Source organism: Taudactylus pleione, unplaced genomic scaffold, assembly GCF_031769625.1.
Source record: "Taudactylus pleione unplaced genomic scaffold, aTauple2 ptg000186l, whole genome shotgun sequence".
Lineage (NCBI taxonomy): Eukaryota > Metazoa > Chordata > Amphibia > Anura > Myobatrachidae > Taudactylus > Taudactylus pleione.
Window position 1 is genome coordinate 15,750,151 of NW_028284588.1, and position 17,388 is coordinate 15,767,538.

Here is a 17,388-nt window from a genome sequence, read left to right on the forward strand (position 1 = left end):
CTCCAAATGTGGGGAGATTAAAAGAGTCGCTATTTCAGTGAAAAACAAAAGAGGTGCAATCAAGGTCTGGCTTGAATGTTGGGTTTTTCTAGATCTGGATTAGAGAGAGGGCAGGGGTAAATTTGCAGACATTTTAGTATTGAGAAAGGAGTTTCATATGATTTACATTTCACTATTGATAGCACCCCAGTACAAAAATACATAGTGATTAAAATTTCTACACGCATACTGGAGCTACTGTATGAGCAAATTACACATCACATAATTGGCCACTACAATGTACAGTTTGAAATCTGGACTCCCAACCCCCCTTCTCTAGCAAAATTTGTGTGTACCTGACTCCCCATCCATCCATATGAATCACAATATTTTGTGCTACAGACCTAGCATATCCTTAGGGAACATTAACTGGAACACACATAGCAGTATCGTTAGAGCATTCATTTTCATTTTAGTAACATTGTAGAGATTGGAAGTTTCAGATTTTTAGTCTAATTAATAAATTGACTGAAGTATTTAAGAATGAGTTTTTACACTTAAAGTCAAAGTTAGCTGCATTTGTGCCATGAGTTCCAGTTTTAGAGTAAGATCAAGCAATTTGTTTTTGTTTTGAGAAATCATTTTATAATTGGAGATTTTTGAATTATGAAATATCTTAGGCTTGCTAGCAAAATGATGGGACTTGTGATGTAAAAATAATCATCTACTTACGGTATAATGCAACTTTATGCTCCAAGAGTCCAAATCAAACATCAGCAATATCTGAATTAGATCTAAGCTTTGAAGAATAAAACCTTTGTCTAAAGCCATTACATATTTTGAAATTGTAGGAGACAAATCCATTTGTCAACATAGTAGTTTGTGGGATTAAAATAATAATTGCTAACACTCTGAGAAAGCTAAACACATAACCCAAGTGGCTGAGAATTTTCCTCCTAAAGGACTTTGACACCAAATCAAATACCTAGCCTATTGGTGAGAGTTATACTTTAACTTAAACCTGCATCTAACTCCATCACCAGAGAGAAATGGAATGAGCTTCATACATTACATTTATTGTCCTTCTGATGTTATCTAAGCTTCTGAGCCATAGATGAAATCTACTTGACCTAGGTGGATCTATGATTTCTCCCAGTCTGTTTGTTTAAACCTTAGCAATAAATTTGAATTTGACATTAAGCAGTGAGATATTAATTATAACTACCAGGGGATTTTCTGGTTTGGGGATTACAACTATCTATGATCTGTTATGAAACTCCTGCACTATTACATTATACCCCTAGAGTCCCTCTATGGAGGGTATTGTAACAACCTATAACAACCACCCAATGTTCCCTTAGTGTTAAATGCACACACCAGTATCTAGGCAGCCACCAGGCCTTGATCCCCCAAACAGTAGGGGCTTATGCAACAGACAGGAGATCACTAGGTAATAACTGGAGTTGTAGTGTATAAGCAACAGTAATATGGCAAGGACACAGTTAACTGAAGTACTGACAACAACCACTAGTTTTGTCCAGTACACTGGAACAGGTAGTAGCAATGGTATAATATGCAGACAGAGGATATGGATATCATGTGGAGTAATGCAATTCTTGAGGTGCAGCACAGTACTTAACCACAGGTGGAATGCAAGTAATGTACACTCTAATGCAGTAGCAATGGTTAAACACAGCCACTATTATTGCAGCAGCAGCATAGCACAGCAACTCAATATATAAAAACAGTGGTATTAAATCAGTGATTCCAACAAGGCACACGTGGATTGCTCAGCAGATAATGAATGCATGGATCACACAGCAATATATTAAGGTGTATATGTCAGCAGTGGTAAAGCACAGTAGTGAAACACTTAGCTAGGATATCAGGAACAGTAACAAAGAACAGGGACTGAATGACAAGGCTCCAAGAAGAACTATCACCGGCATGGAAGTGTTGAAGTAACTGCCTTTTAACAGCACTGAGAACCAATCAGCACTTTAATTAAACATATGAATTGCACCTGCTGGGCTGCATGTAACAGTAACATAGCCGGGACCAGAAGGCACTGCGATTGCAAAGAGTCCTGGTAGCCTAGCAGCTTGCATGATGTGACATCCTGGTTGCCTAGCAATGACCGAGACCTGTGATGGAGGAGAGCTACAAGAGCGGCTCGTAACATGATCCTGGTATTTGTGTATCAAATTTAGCTCCTTGTAAGGTGCCATTAAATAAATCTGTCTAAGCAGGTGTAAAGTAAAGTAGTAATTCCTTGCAATAAATTGCTAGTAGACCATAACGAATAGGAACAGTAGAATTCCTAAGGGTTTTTAAAGTTTATGTCACTTCTTCAGAAGAGATATCTGTGTTGAGATTGAAATGTCCCACCACAATTCCCAGACATCATCTCTCTATACCATCTCTCTCTCACATAGGACTTGCTGGCTCACTTAAAAAACCTATCTGTACTTGCACAATAATCTGATTATTCCATTGAAAACTGTTATACTGCCGTATGAGTTTTATGGTTTATGGTTACATTTTATGGACAAAGTGTACAAAAAGACTGGTTTCCTCTGTATGAATGAGCTATTTTGGACTATTAAAGGAGTGTTTGGAATTCCATTTTAATATATGTTATTTATTATTTTTAAATGTGCCTGATGGGTTTGGGGTAAAAGTTTGAAAAAATCCTCATTGGACTCCTCCTAATCATGTATTCATTTTGGGAGGCTCTGCTATACAAAGCAGCCACATTACCTCGTTAGGCTGAGTTAGCACACATTGATTTGGGGAAGCCAGCCCAGCAGTGAATTTAGGGGAGTGCAAGTAAAAAGGGAACCAGTACGAAGGACCTAGTTATCTAATGACAACCAGACAGGGGTCCTGAGAGTGGATCTATTGTAGAAGAACCCATATGTTCTACACTGAGAGACTGGTATTGGAATTATAACTTGTCAGGTACAACTGCCCTGTGCTGATTAAGTTAAACTTTATTGGGAGACCTTAGATCTCTGACTCCTGAGTGAGCTTGATGAGGCAGGGAGACTAAGCAGGGATCCTTTCACACTGTTAGAGGAAACTGCTATATGAAAGCGCAAAATCTGGAGTTTCATATACATTGGAGAGAAAGTTTACTTTAGAGATAGGTAACTCACCTGACCTTTATTTAAATGTTGATCACTTTGTAATAAAGATACATTTTTAATTACCTATGTGATACAGTACATGAATCTAGAAGATCAGAATTATGTCATTAGCTTCGGATGTAATATTCCAGTATTATGACAATATATTTACTAAGTTTAGCCTGTTGAGAGAGTCTGGCAAACAAGCAGGTTTCTAAGTATTATTCTGTTCTGGTTTGTGGTTCAGTAGAGTTCAGAAGAGTTAGAGATATACAAGCACAGATTATAAATCCAGCATGAGGTTTTGTGCAATTTATTGAAAATCATACATTAGGCATCCATTGGACTCTTTGAGAGAACATTTTGTTTATTGCTGGTTTGCTCAGCACAAAAATTGCAAGCAGAGCAGTGAATAAGATCTGTTTCTGTGATCACATAGTTTTTTTATTAAACAAGCAGAGCATCTTTGCTACTTTTTCAGGCACAAGCTCAATAAGATGGCCATTTAGAGGGTGGGGGGTAGGGGATCGCTAATGTATAAAAAAATCTGAATAAATTAAATAACTCTTTTTGTATTCACAAAGCAATGACGTGTTACTCTCAATATTTGGGGCATGATCCCACCTCAGATTTAGAGGGAGATTTATCAAAGCTTGTAGAGAGATAAAGTGGAGAAAGATAAAGTACCAACCAATCAGTTTCTAACTGTCATGTTACAGTTTGTGTTTGTAAATAACAATTATAAGCTGATTGGTTGGTATGGGATCGTTAATGTTTAAAAAAACCTGAATAATTTAAATAACTCTTTTGGTATTCACAAAAATACAATAAAACAGAATGTATCAGGTGGCGCTGTCTGACAACTGCTGGTTCAAGGAGGATGTCACTCTCCTAGCTAAAAAGACCACAAATAATGAAAGAACCTGCTCTAAATTGGGTGTATACCAGATGGTTAATCTAATGATCACATGCATATACCATGATAAATAAACAAACAATGATAAAAATATAAATAAATATAAATCACTGAACTGGAGTAATGAAGGCCGCATCCACACGTAATCAAATAGACGATATATACTGAATCACAGTTCATACAACTATCTATTGTATGCGTTTCTTTCTCACTAATATTTATTGTCAAAGTTTTTTAGGATTATGCTGATACATGGTACATCTAGTCTTCCCACATCGGTGAAAGCCAGCTGGTCTAAATGGTAGCCATTGTGTGGTTTCCCCAGATACATCTGTCTGGACAGAGTTCTTATGTGTTTGAAGATGACTCGGAGCTAAGATAGATTTTAAAGATCTATTTTTACGATATATTATTTTGGGTTTCACTGGTAGAACGTCTTTCAATATATTGTCTTGTCTTAAAATACGATAATTTCTAAAAATAATATCTCTAATCTCTCTATGATGAGAGTTATATTTACAAATGAAGGGGATTTCCCTTTCAGGAGATGATATCTTTGTTTTATTTTTGTTATTGTTATTTTTGTACAATAAATCAGATCTATCCATATAGGAGACATCATTCAGAGCCTTTTGTAGTAAATGCTCAGGATAACCTCTTCTCCTAAATGATGTCAACATGTCTTGAGCCTGTATCTGAAACATGTCAAAAGAGGAACAGTTCCTCCGTAGTCTCATTAATTGGCCCTTGGGTATATTAGATTTCCAAGGGTAATGGTGAGCACTTTTATAATGTAGGTACGACTGAGTGCTAACTGATTTAATATAGTTAGATGAGTCGAGAAGGGAGTTATTGACTGGGGGCGACCAACCTGCTAATGATAAATATTCACACAAATATATAAATATAAATAAAGTGCTGAGTGCTAACGTGCTTGAATCAGTCTGAGCAAGAATACATAAATCATAAAGTGCTTGGTGCCAAATAGTCCTAGCAGCATAGACCAATGAAGTGCTTAGAGCAATATAAATACTTTTAGCAGCATAAAAATATAAAGTGATAAAAGAAAGCTAGTACCATAAAAAATATTTAATAGAGTTTGACAAAAACAAGATAAATACAATAAAACACTGTGGTTCCTAATCAGGAGTAACCACCAGAGAGCAATAAATAACCGATAAAAATAAGATCAATTTAGGAGGTAAAAGAAGAGTTTTAGCTTATCTGAAAATCAATTTGAGAGGGTCTGGGTGTAAATCCCAAGGGCAAGTAATGAACCCCAACGCGTTTCGTCCGTTGACTTCTTCCTGGGGATCCCCAGGAAGAAGTCAATGGATGAAACGCATTGGGACTCATTACTTGCCCTTGGGATTTACACCCAGACCCTCTCAAATTGATTTTCAGATAAGCTAAAACTCTTCTTTTACCTTATAAATTGATCTTATTTTTATTGGTTATTTATTGCTCTCTGGTGGTTACTCCTGATTAGGAACCACAGTGTTTTATTGTATTTATCTTGTTTTTGTCAAACTCTATTAAATATTTTTTATGGTACTAGCTTTCTTTTATCACTTTATTTTTGTATGCTGCTAAAAGTATTTATATTGCACTAAGCACTTCATTGGTCTATGCTGCTAGGACTATTTGGCACCAAGCACTTTATGATTTATGTATACTTGCTCAGGCTGATTCAAGCACGTTAGCACTCAGCACTTTATTTATATTTATATATTTGTGTGAATATTTATCATTAGCAGGTTGGTCACCCCCAGTCAATAACTCCCTTCTCGATTTACTAGGTAGTGTATTCACCAGCACTACAAACTATTGACTAAGGAGCAGATGCCCTAGGTTTACGCCTTGGGTTGTACTTGCATTTGTTTAAAGCACCAGTAGTTTATTCATTGGTTTAGGTTGTGGCACCGGATTCATAATTATTTTTATTATAGTTAGATGAGTGTAGAACACCATCTTTAATATCTAGGCATATATCCAGGAAATCAATGTGACTTGTGCTAAACTGATGGGTGAACAATAAATTAAAAGAATTACAATTAAGTGAGGAAACAAAATGTGTAGCAGTGGAAAGATCCCCATCCCAAATGAAAAAAAGATCATCTATGTAACGACCATAGAAAACCAGGCTCGCGCCGAACCCGCTACCCCACACATGCAAATCCTCAAACTCCCCCATGTATAGGTTCGCGTAGCTCAGCGCAAACCTGGTTCCCATGGCCGTTCCCATAGTTTGGAGATAAAAAGTGTCAGAAAAAAGAAAATAATTGTGCGTAAGAGTGAAGGAAATACAATCAAGAATGAAGGTCCTATGTTCCTGTTTGAGATCCACATCTCGGGACAATCAGGAGGAAATGTGTTGTACAGCTAGATAATGAGGAATGTGAGTGTATAATGAAGCTACATCCATGATTAGGAAAGTATAAGAAGGTTTCCACTGTATGGAATCAATGCATTGCAAAAAATGCGTGGAGTCCCTGAGATATGATCTCAAAACAGGAACGTAAGGCTGAAGAAAGGTGTCAACATAATGGGACAGATTGGAAGTGAGGGAATTGATACCAGAGATAATGGGACGACCAGGTGGTGAGGAAAGGGACTTGTGAATTTTTGGAAGATGATAATAGATGGGTATGACCGGATGAGGAATAAACAAAAATCGCCATGTTTCCCTGGATATAACCCCTCCTGCCAAGGCAGAATCTATCAAAGTTTTAAATTCCTGAAGAAAGACATGGGTGGGGTCTGTAGACATGGGGGGGACTTGATAAAAAGAACAATCACCTAACTGTCTTAGTGCCTCTTTAAGGTAATCTTTTTTTTTTTCATTAACTTCGGATGTTATATTCCAGTTTTATGACAATATATTTACTAAGTTTAGCCTGTTGAGAGAGTCTGGCAAACAAGCAGGTTTCTAAGTATTATTCTGTTCTGGTTTGTGGTTCAGTAGAGTTCAGAAGAGTTAGAGATATACAAGCACAGATTATAAATCCAGCATGAGGTTTTGTGCAATTTATTGAAAATCATACATTAGGCATCCATTGGTCTCTTTGAGAGAACATTTTGTTTATTGCTGGTTTGCTCAGCACAAAAATTGCAAGCAGAGCAGTGAATAAGATCTGTTTCTGTGATCACATAGTTTTTTTATTAAACAAGCAGAGCATCTTTGCTACTTTTTCAGGCACAAGCTCAATAAGATGGCCATTTAGAGGGTGGGGGGTAGGGGATCGCTAATGTATAAAAAAATCTGAATAATTTAAATAACTCTTTTTGTTTTCACAAAGCAATGACGTGTTACTCTCAATATTTGGGGCATGATCCCACCTCAGTTTTAGGGGGAGATTTATCAAAGCTTGTAGAGAGATAAAGTGGAGAAAGATAAAGTACCAACCAATCAGTTTCTAACTGTCATATTACAGGCTGTGTTTGAAAATAACAGTTAGAGGCTGATTGGTTGGTAGGGAGGGGATCGTTAATGTTTAAAAAAATCTGAAAAATTTAAATAACTCTTTTGGTATTCACAGAAATACAAATGTATAAAAAAATCTGAAGAATTTAAATAACTCTTTTTGTATTCACAAAGCAATGAAGTGCTTCTCTCAATATTTGGGGCATGATCCCACCCATCATGATCCCATGATTTAGGGGGATATTTATCAAAGCTTGCAGAGAGATAAAGTGGAGAAAGATAAAATACCAACCAAACAGTTTATAACTGTCATGTTAACAGGCTGTGTTTGAAAATAACAGTTAGAAGCTGATTGGTTGGTTCTTTATCTCTCTCCTTTTTTCAATCTCCAAGCTTTAATAAATCTCCCTCTTAGTACCATGTAAAGTTGCCTCTAAAGAAAACCTCTAAGTACTGTATGTTGCAAGTACATGAATATGTCTTTACTGCACTTGCGGTACAGTTGACCTTTAAACACCCCTTACATCTTCGCAATCATGACAAAAAAGTTTCCCATTACCCTGGTTAGACAACATGACTTTCTGACACTTTTTGCAATATTTTCTATATTTAATTTTACTATAGATTTTTTTCAGACAGGGGTTCTTCCTTGTGATTATTCCATTAATGTCCTTTATGTAGAATGCCTTAGAGATTGATGATCCGTGCTCATTGTCTTCCTTTGCAACCACTAACTTTTGTAGGTCACTCTTTGTTACACTTATTGGCAGATTAAATTTTGCGTTAATTCCAATGAAAGGGAGCAACATGTTTCTTGTTTTTCCTTGCACCTCTGTGGGCTATGAACAGAAATAAGCATAACCCATTTAGCATCAACTTGCCCGATTATGATGGAACCTCACAGTTAATTAACAACCCTTTAGCCTCAATTTCATTGATAAATTACTATGCAGATACTACGGGAGAAATGTAACAGCCTGGGAGATGCAGGCATCGGCGAGTTCCCGGCATGTCTGCCCGATGTTTTAAAGTGGCAATCATTTAAAAGGCAAAACCAACCTGGACATCATAGGCTATTACATTTCCGCTGTAACATCTGCATGTATTTTTATTTTATTTTTAAAGGTGTTATCAATATTCACTCTACACTCTTGACCAGCTGTTTGCTGAACATTTTTCTGTGATGATATTAGATGTGCACAGGAGAAAATCTCTGTTATTTGTCTGCACTTGTGCACATATGTTCCTGAGCTTATTTTCTGTAGTTAACAGTCTCACACACATTCACTCGAATGCAGAATAATAATGAAATCTGTCTCCCGAGGTTACCTATTAAATAATTATTTAACTGTAATAATAACAAGTAATTTGGAAATCACATTGCTGATAAGTCTTGTGCATGCCTCGCTGGCTGCTTATTAATTAAACTAGTGCTAAGTATGCTCCTGACATGCAGTAGGAACGTATAGATTTATAGTGACAGTTATTATCTGTGAGTTTCTTGAAATATATGACTCATATCCTAACAAGATTATGTGCATAGTTTTAAGGAGCTCAGTAAGGTGGTTACTATCAATATATCCAGAACCCTGACAAAAATGTGGATCACCAAATTTCTCATTAAGCCATAAATAAGGCATATGTTTTTGTTAAGTATACCCCATACAGATCTTCTATATATCTGAGATTTATTACCAATGAAATGGTAAATTCTGTCCTGCAGTTAAACATGTAGTTTATCCTAATAAATATCAATTTCCAATTTCAGGAATCCTATCAGACACATACCACTAAATGCAACCCATCTGATTTCAGGCATTCACATTCCTGCTACAAGGTGCCTAAAATATTTTTTCCATCTGCAAATGTCTTATTATGCTAGAGGAGATTTTTTGTTTTAATAACTCACTTGCTATTTTACAGAAACTCTTTACTGAGCTGAACTCTTCCAAAGCAAAAAATGATGTGTTGATAAATCTTGAATTAACAAATGAATCCACATTTAAACAGCAAATATCATAACAATGAGAACAATGCAGTAAAACTGAGCACAGTGTTTATTGTTCATGAGGGCCATAACAAGCAGTTGTGGCACCAGAGGTGGGGCTGTAGCGCAGTTCAAAATTCAAATAGGGGAGTCACACCAACTGTCATTTCAAGCAAAGCCAAACATTGCCGGCTGGGACTCACTGGCGGTTGGTGTGACTCCCCTATTTGAATTTTGAACTGTGCTGCAGTCCCACCTCTGGAGCCTCCACTGTTAATAAGCATCCTATGCCGGCCCCGTAAAGGAGTCATGCCAGCAGCACCAATAAGTACAGCGCTGGCTTGAAGCATTCTGTTTATGCTGCAGGTCAGCTGCACACACTGCAGGGTGCCTGTCTGCAGCATCTAAAGGACACTCCAGCAGTGCTGCAGGAGTTATCCTGGCTGCAGGGAGCCATTCCAGACACCCTGCTAGCCAGAAGCAAGGGCCATGGAGAGGCGATGGTGCCGTCCACAAGCCCTGCACTCTGTGTGGCAGCACCAGTTGCACACCCCTAGTTATGGCCCCATTGTTCATCTCTACTGGAGTCATGTAAAAAATCATTCAATAAACACCAAGAACTGTTATAGTGGATTATAATAACTTGAAGTTATTGCATTTTTATTCTTTATACTAATGGGCCATAGGTGTTTTGAGTGTCAAGAGATCTTCAATTGTGTTGGATCCAGATTATGTTACACATGAAATTGTGCCCCAGTTGATACCTACCATGAAAACCCCCCACTGGTTTGCAGGAATCTATGACAACAGCAGGTGGGTTAGGCACCAAGCCTCTCGAATACTGTGGGGCAGAGGGATATGAAATAAGTTTCACTCCCTCTTCCCTGAACACTGAGCGGTGCGTGCACGGGTCATGTGCAGTCTAAGTCTATGTTGGAAAACTAGGAAACAAGTGATTTACAACCAAGAACAAGTTTATTGAACTTTAACAGGTATATCTTGGAAACTGCCTATTCAATGAGATGAAAGAAAGAAAGAAAGAAAGAAAGAAAGAAAGAAAGAAAGAAAGAAAGAAAGAAAGAAAGAAAGAAAGAAAGAAAGAGAGTAGTGGTTGCGACTTTCTGGAACAAAGTTAAACGCTGGCTGGTAGTCTATTTCTGGTCCTTATTGGTGGCTGTTTGAGGTTTCTTCGGGTCCCTTGCTGCATGTTAAGGGTTAATAGGGGAAAACACGATTAATACCCAAACATAGAATCGCTTTAGTGGAAACAACAGTCCTAGCAAAGCAGAAAGGGTAGGTAGGGTGGGAGCTTTTGCTAGGTGGCAATCCTGTTCTCTAGAACAAATCCTCTTTGCAGGTCATATATTCCAGAAAACTAGTCTTTTGTTCTTCAGGAGGCTTGCCACCTAGCAACAGCAGGTGGGCAGACTACCACATACCTGGTGGTTGCTCTGAGAAACTCAATATTTTGTAAGTAGGTTGGTCTCCAATAGTGTTTTGCAAAGGTCCGGGCAGAGGCCCACCTTGCTGCTAGGATGTAGGCTGCAATTAAGATTATGACCCTTTGGACTGCCCAATCCCAGACCTCTAATGCTTCTTTGCATAGGGATATTGACTTGGTGCCCCCCATTCTGTTTATGCAAGACTCCTCTCGTTTGCTCAGAAACTAGGGTGTTTAGAACCAGTTTTGTTAAGCATAATTCTAGGACGCTTATGAACAGCTTGGTTTCTTAGGGTGACCAGATGCCCCTTATTGCTTTCTCTTGAGATAAAGCTCCCCAACCTGTTAGTGATGCATCTGTAGTAATTGTCATGCAGGGTGTTGGGTCTAGAAATGGGTAAGGAGGAGGTACTTGTTAACTGTTCCAATTGGATAGTTCTGTTTTTACTCTCCTAGAGAGAAAAATAGTGTCTATCCAGGAATAGTAGGCGTGAAGCAGAGTTCTCCGGAGGCCTTGCAGCTCTCTGCATGACAGAAGCACATGTCGGATACCAGGAAACATTGCAATTATGTTTCCAATAATCCTTGCTAAGGAGCGGAGGGATAATCTTTGATTCTGGGAGGTTCTTTGTATGTATTGCTTTGTATCTAGCCATTTTTTAAGTGGGACTGCAAGGGAGAAAGAATGGGTATCTAGATCGAAACCAAAAAATTTTATGTTTTGAGACAGGGTTAGGACTGACTTTTGAGTGATTATTATGAATTCCAGGTCTGTTAGCAGGGAAAGGGTTGAGTATCTGTGTCTCAGAAGGGTGTTGTGGTCTGAGTGTACCAGTAATATGTTGTCTAGGTAAATAGTGTATTGTACACTCTGCTAGTGCAAATGGGATACTGTGGCTTTCATGACCCGTGTAAAGGTGTACAAGGCGGAAGAGAGGCCAAACACCATAACTGTACAATGAAATAAGGTGTCTCTACAAAAAATATCTGTGATTAGGTTGAACCGAAATGGAATGGAAGGCTTCTTTCAGGTATATCTTTATACAGAAGCAGTCCTTTGTGAGGAGGCAAGGAATGTCTCAGATAGCTTCCATGAGAAACTTTTTTGGTTTCTAAAATCGGTTCAAAGTTTTTACATTTAATACCGGTCTTATGGAGCCACCTTGTATTATTATAGGGAATAAGTGGCTGATCCAGCCTTTTGCAGTCAGATCAATTCTATTTTTCCCTGTTGGAGGGCTGTGTCTAGCTGAGGGCTGCAGTTCCTTAAACAAGGAATATGACCCACTTGGTGTGGAAACCAAGTTAAAGGGAGGTTTAACCCTGATTGGATCATTTTCAGCAACCACCTGTCTGTGGTAATATTTTGCCACTATAAATAGGATTGTTTGATAGTTTTGTGGGGGAGGGAATGTGGGTGAACTTACCGTATCTGCGGACTCTTTTGTCACTATTCCAAGTGTTTGAGGTCGATCCTCTTGGGGCATCATTGGATCTGTGCACAAAGCTTCCTCTGGGCTCTTCTTGTACCTTGGAAGTCTCGGGTCGGACCTGTGGCTCACGAAGTCTGACCCCCTTGAAGAAAGGGTCTCTTGAAGGGCTTGTGTAATTTCTTGAGATCTGAAAGGACTTCCTTGGCTTATGTCTCATTTTGACCTCCTCTATGAACTGAGGCCGAAGTGGTTGGCATCAGTAAGGATAGGGAATTCTAATGATTTGGGCGCTAGATCTGAAAGTCCTGTGCCAGTAAGCCATCTGGCCTCCTGGTGTTGGTGATATAGTTGAAAGTCTGGCCTATTAAAATTGTTGCTCTGCTAATGGCCTTAAGGAGAGCAAGCTTGGTGACACCAGAGAATCTAGAGAAATGCTGGACTTCCCTTCCCTCTCTGCTTTATCTAACATGAACAGCAGGGGGCCAGTTGCATCCACAATTTTATATTGAATCTTCCTCAGAGTACAATCTGTGGAATTGTTGTGTCTCTTTGTCCCACTATGGAGGCTAGGACTGGGTCAATGTTGGGGGCGAATAGTGCTGGTACATCTTGTAACCTCGTGTAGGATCATAACACTAACTCATTTTCTTTGATGAGAGTTGCTCTAATTTTCAAGTTTGCAAATGTTTGTACCTCAGAGTTACATTTTAAGGCCTAGTGTGTGGTATATAATTTAGTTGGAGGGGGTTTTCCTGATAAAGCCATTCTGGCTGAATCTCACTATATTCCGCACGTTGGGATGAGGAGGAGGTTCTGGTAGTTTCATCCCATTTCCAGTCCACAGAAGAAGAGTGGGTCCCTATAGGAAATGTGCGGTCAGGTAACCCCACAAACTGAGAGCGGGTACCTTTGTGCTGCTAAGGACAGAGGTTTCTTGCCAGCTATGGGCAGAGGTGTGGTGCTTGCTCTGAGCACTATCATGTTGTCTGTTATGGACAATCCCAGGGAATGGGGGAATTACACCTGAGCATGTCTCCTGGGGATAAACTTATATTTATTTTTCTTTGAACTTGTGTTCTTATGGGTTGGTGAGATCCCTGAACAGGGAGGTGACTTGTCTCAGTGCTGAGGAGGTTTTTCTACCATAGAGTCAGAAGAATCAGAAGGGTCAAAACTTTTGACAGGAAAAGGTTTTTTATTTTTTATATGACTATCTTCTAAAGATGAGGAATTAGAGGGGGAAGAGGTTCTTGCCCTTTTATGGGCTCTTTTCCCTTGAAAACCGTGCCAGCCATGGAGGACAATCCCAGTGTGTCTGACACAGAGACAGATACTGTGTCCTCCATGTTAGCGCTGACAGAAAATTCTGACCAGCGGTGCCTGCGCGCATGCACGTGACTGCAGGTGTGGACATGATCTAACGTGCACATGACCTGCGCGCATACCGCTCAGTGTTCAGGGCAGAGGGAGTGAAAATTCTTTCATTTTCCTCTGCCCCAGTGTATTCAGGAGGCTTGCTGCCTTACCCACCTGCTGTTGTTAGGTGGCAAGCCTCCCGAAGAACAAAACCTATTTGCAAACTTGACGGTCCAAAAATAGGTGGTTACTGTATGTGAATAGTGTTAACAGCTACAAAGAAAGTTGATTTACTGACAAATTTGGGTATGAAATAGACATAAATCCAAGGTATAAATAAAAAAATTCACTTAGAAATATTGCAGCAATATCATAAAAGTACTCTACATTCTTTAAAACATTTCAAATACATTTTGATTTTATAAACAAAAAATAATATGTTTAGCAATATTTATCATCTGCTTTGTCCCACCCTTCGTGTTTACCCTATTATACAAGTTTAATAATCTTCAATTTACTGTTCACTACCCAGTACATTGTTTAACAAGAGTTGATGTTTTATTTATATGAAAAATAAATTGTCAGTGGTGGAAAAAATATGTGCATTTTGTTCTTGGCAACATTTCCTTTTTATCACACAAATAATTTATTGCTTCTTCTCCCAGAGAGATCCATTGCTGACCTTTACAGGTATGATGTATATAACTGTATATTTGTGATTCTTAATGTTTTAAGAATTAGCTTTGTCATGCTGTTAACACATGTTGCCTTTGGTGTTCCAAGTTTAGTCTCTGTTAGTACACACGGCAGATATTATTAATGGTTTTCTTTAATTTAAAGGATGTGTCTGCAGGAAAATGTTTTCATTAAAGTTGCAGCACAATTTACAAAATCATATTGCAGTTTCAGTAAAGCAAAGATGACTCAGATAAAATAAATGCTGTTATTGAATAATATGCAGCCTTTTCATTTTTTTAGTAATACATCACCAGTGGCATATACATTTTTATCATAAGTTTGCACATGCATGTTTTGAATATCAATATATTTGTTTACTAGTCTAAAGGCTGAATTAGACATTTCCTTCTGTATTTATCCTATACTCAGTATAATGAATAAATCATACCCTGTAACTGGAGTACCTTGAATCTCTCAAAGTGATTTCAGCTGCTGAATAATATTACTATGAACTAGAGATGACTTCCATCATTTGGCAATTTTCAGAATTTTAGTCACTCAGAAGTAATATTTTTTGGAATTAAAATATATTTTGCATAAGAAGAACCACTCACAGTTCAGCAATTCATCACATGGTTTAAAAGCTCAACAACACAGTAAGCAAGGGAGGGTGGTAAGGACTTGCATCCACTACCAAGAGATAATGTGGTATAGTAATCAGTAGCACTGACTAAGTGTCCTGATTTCTTCATAGCCTTCAACAACATAAGGACCTTTATTTTGCCCCCAGCTTGACACAGTACAGGCTTTATTCTTAACTGACATTAGCACCGATTGGTAATTAACTAAATATAGACATGTACCACATCACACAAACCGATATATAAACCATATGTCAATTACAGCCTTAGGTTCTTGTGAAGTAACCAGGAATGGTTACCTATGTCTGCAGCTTAATAAAGAAGACAGGAAATCCTTTTCTGTCACAGTAGTGATGTCATTATTGTACATTTCATATTGGTAAGGATTTCAATACACTCCAAATTTCAGATAAGAAAAACCCTTTTCAACACTAAGGGGTCTATTTACTAAGCAGTGTTAGGAGACAGAGTGAAAAGTGATAAGTCAGTGATAAGGTGCCAGCCAATCAGCACCTAACTGTCATCTCACAGGCTGTGTTTGAAAAATTACAGTTTGGAGCTGATTGGCTGGCACCTTATCACTGACTCATCACTTTTCACTCTGTCTCCTAACACTGCTTAGGAAATAGACCCCTGAGCATGAAATACTTTCTTTTAGGTGCCGTTGATGGTGCCCAGTCATCTGCACGTCCTATGTATGAAAATCTCTCTATGAAAATCTATGTATTTCCCTTGTATATAATTTGACTTATTTATTAGATTACCTGTAAAGCAACTTTATTAAAAACTAAACAAGCCCGGTTGCCAAATTGTTTTATTGTTTTGCAGAAGCTGTCTGACACTAAAGGTCAAATTCAGTTAGCCATGGATGATTTCCGATGACATCATGTGTACAGTATGTCACAGAGGGCTGATTCTGCTTCCAACCTATGGAAGTGTGGACAGAATCATCCTACTAAATCTGGCTGAAAATGCATAATACAATCTGCCGATTGCAGCTTGTGTCTAAATCAATCCGGCACTAAATACTGCTATTCAGCTAAAAGTCTAGTACTATTCTTTGCTGCTCATAAGCCTTTTCACTCTGTATAAAGTATCATTTCTCTGTGCTGATATGGGATTGGATTTATTCTTTTCTTCGTGAAGCATTTGTCTATGCCAATGGTGAAGACTTCCCTACAATTACCCTTTCATGTACACATGCCTACTATCCCTGAGGCTTATATACAATTACAGATAAGTATTAGCAGCTCACATACATATTTGTGTGGACTCAGAGGTAACTCCTTACACAATTATATAAATGCTGATGACATGGTACTTTACCAGTGTGACACAACTTCTTCTCTAACATTCTTCTCTAATATTTTTAAAGCGGCAATCATTTTACAGACAAAACCAACCTTTAAAATGAATACGGGAAGACTCACAATAGTTCCCAACGCTGCTGGAAGTCACATGCTATTACATAAACCTCAAGGTCTGGACAATTACTTTTCTCTATATCACAATTTACAAATCCAGAAGAATCCATAATCTTATTGAGGAGTGATAAAGCTCTCACAGTACTATATGTGTCATCATTGGGCACAAAGTAAGATGTCAGCAGAGCAGTGATATCAGGATGCTGATTCAGGAAGATGGTTGTTTAACACCTGGTTTATACTTATAGCTTGTTCTTTGCAGGGCCGTAACTAGGGGTGTGTGAGCAATGCGGCCGCACAGAGCACAGCGCTCTGTGGGCGGCACCACTGCTCACCCACAGCTCCTATAACTGGCTACAGACTCTCTGCATCAGTGCCACCTGGAGCATCCTTAGGATGCTCCAGACAGTCACAACGTTGCCCTTACAGCACCTCAGGGATGCTCTGGGCATTGCTGTAATCACCCACTCTCGACGCCGGGTGTAGGCCACGCTCCCTCAATGTGGCATCACATGGAGGGCATCACACCGAGGGGACGTGGCCTGCACCAGGTGCCGGGAGCCCTAGCTATGGCACTGGTTCTTTGTTTCCTTTTTGTCCATATGATAAAATCACTTATACACTTATGTATACAGTACAGCACTAAGCTAACATGTTGTAATATAAGCTGTGTCTACCTTCCAGAGCGGAAGCTGAATCCTGATATTGCCTCTGATTTGGTGAGATAAAGCCATTAATTAAATACACAAACAGTCATTTGTGGCATTGATATAACTGCTATTGTTTTATTTCTACAACAGCACTGCAACAATACTATTTAAGTAAAAACTAGTTTATGCATGCATTCAATTAAGGGCCCAAACGTGTATAGAGAAGAACTAAAAATGTGACCTAGGAATGCAAGTAGTATAGTTAATGTCAATTAAATCTGTAGAAATATTGTTATTTTAGATTTATTCTGCAGAACAAGATAATTCATAA